A 2,301-nucleotide genomic window follows, 5' to 3' on the forward strand; every position below is an offset into this window, starting at 1 on the left:
ATTCAATAAATTAAAAATCATAAGCCACGCCCACACCGACCCCGCCCACACAGACCCCGCCCACACAGACCCCGCCCACACCGACCCCGCCCACACAGACCCCGCCCACACCCATCACCCCCCACCCCCCTGTGCGTTCCCCCACCCTTGATCCCCCCTCACCCCACCCCCACCTTCCCCACACACACAAGGGGAGGGGAGGGGGGGATGGGGGGAATCAAGGGTGGGGGAACGTACTCTCCCTTCCTTCTAACCTTTATTCTTTTCTTGTAATTAATAATTAAATAATTCTGGACAAAGCATATATATATAAATAATATTTTAAACAAAATCTTTATATTTTTAAGACATTTTTCTTGAGGTATTACACATTTAACTTCTTCCCAGCACAAATCATCAATCTCTTCCCAACATAAGTCAAAGGTAGTTTCAACAGCAGCAGATATCTTCAGGTTTGGAATCTCTTTCTGTCAAAGGCAAGAGGGGTAAAACAAGGAGAGAAATAAATGAATGATATACCCTGAATCACCTCCCACAATGCGCAGGGATATGGTGTACCTATTCGAAACGGTGTACCCACACATTGACACACACATGGCCAAAATACAATACATACACACATGCTTACCTCCAAAAAATCAAGCTTAGCGTTCAGATCGTTGAGATGAAAATTAAGGATATCACAGGATGACAGGAAATAACCATTCCTATGGAGTCCAAAATCGTCCCACTCCAAGCTTTGGTCTTCGAGGCTGCAAACAAAATAAGGAGAAATTACTATGCTGAAGTAAGCTTGACAAAACATCACACACACGCACACACACACACACACATACACACACATACACACACATACACATTCACACATACACACATACACACACACACATACATACACACACACACATACACACATACACATACACACACACACATTCACAGATACATACACACACACACATACACACATACACACACATTCACAGATACATACACACACACACATTCACAGATACATACACACACACATACACACACGAACACACACACAAACACATACACACACGAACACACATACACACATACACATACACACACACACATTCACAGATACATACACACACACACATACACACACACACACACACACATTCATAGATACATACACACAAGAACACACACATACACATACACACACACACATTCACAGATACATACACACACACACATACACACACGAACACACACAAACACATACACACACGAACACACACACACACACACTAAGGCAGCGTCGTTCAACACAAATGTATTAATATTTAGTATCTTACCTTGCATATGAATCTTCCAAGAACGGTGAAACAGGCAAATGGTTTAAATGCTCATTCGCCTCGTTGTAAATCTCTTTCGGAAAAACTTCATTTTCTGCCAAGACCAGGTCATTTTCAAAACCTGAATTGCTGTAATAAAAAAAAATATATCATGTCATATAAATTTAAATTAATCACATACAAAGCTCTCACCAACAGTTCAATTCTGAATGAAACTTACCCTGGTGAGTATTCTTCATCACTGGAATAAGACAAGTTGTCGTTCATCTTCGTCGATTCACAATGTTTAAAATTGAACTGAATACGGCTTTTTATAATGTAAAATGTATTCAGGGAAGAGAACTGGCTGACAGCATTTCGAGGAATCTCAAGGCGTGTGTGAAAACAGGAAACGAAACAATGAAAACTTTCTGGGAAGTTATCCAAGTCAGTGAAACAACGTCATTTCTCAAAAGCGAAGAATTAATTTAAAAATGGTTTGAGTATGGTGATGGAAGTTGGAGGAGAATTAAATTATTTCCCACACATAAACACATATTTGTAGGGTCGTTGTGTGAGTGGGCCAAAGATGATTCACCAGATGATATTAAGAGTAAAAGGTTAAAAGGTCCATAAGGTCAGAAGGATCACAGGTTCACACAGAAGGACCATTGTTTAAGTGGTCTAATGAATAAGGATAACATGTCAAAAGGTTAGAAGGTTCGTAAAGAACAGGGTGAGAGAAATAGAGGTGTTTAGGGGCAATGAGGGAGGGGAAAAATTAACATGTAAGTCAATGGGAAAATGAGAGTGTCCCAGAAGCAACATATATACACTACTCATGGCATGGGTAAGTACTTACTACTGATGAAATGGCAATAACACAAACGAATTTCTTTGTTGTCATCAACGATGTCAGGGTGTGAAATGTTGTTGCGCCACGTCGCCCTCCATTTTTATTTATTTATAATTTCTCATTTTGAGTTCCTTG

At 40.2% G+C, this 2,301-nt stretch overlaps 1 long non-coding RNA gene across 1 annotated transcript; it reads right to left on the reverse strand.

Moving 5' to 3' along the window:
• Positions 1 to 243: 243 nt before the first annotated feature.
• LOC137435241 (uncharacterized) lies at positions 244 to 1,464 on the reverse strand. Its single transcript, XR_010986023.2, has 3 exons — positions 1,332 to 1,464; positions 629 to 752; positions 244 to 467 (listed from the first exon to the last, which is right to left on the reverse strand). It is a non-coding gene; the product is annotated as an uncharacterized LOC137435241 (long non-coding RNA).
• Positions 1,465 to 2,301: the final 837 nt, after the last annotated feature.

The sequence above is a fragment of the Myxine glutinosa genome, unplaced genomic scaffold, assembly GCF_964187855.1.
Source record: "Myxine glutinosa unplaced genomic scaffold, kmMyxGlut1.1 SCAFFOLD_1665, whole genome shotgun sequence".
Taxonomy (NCBI): Eukaryota; Metazoa; Chordata; class Myxini; order Myxiniformes; family Myxinidae; genus Myxine; species Myxine glutinosa.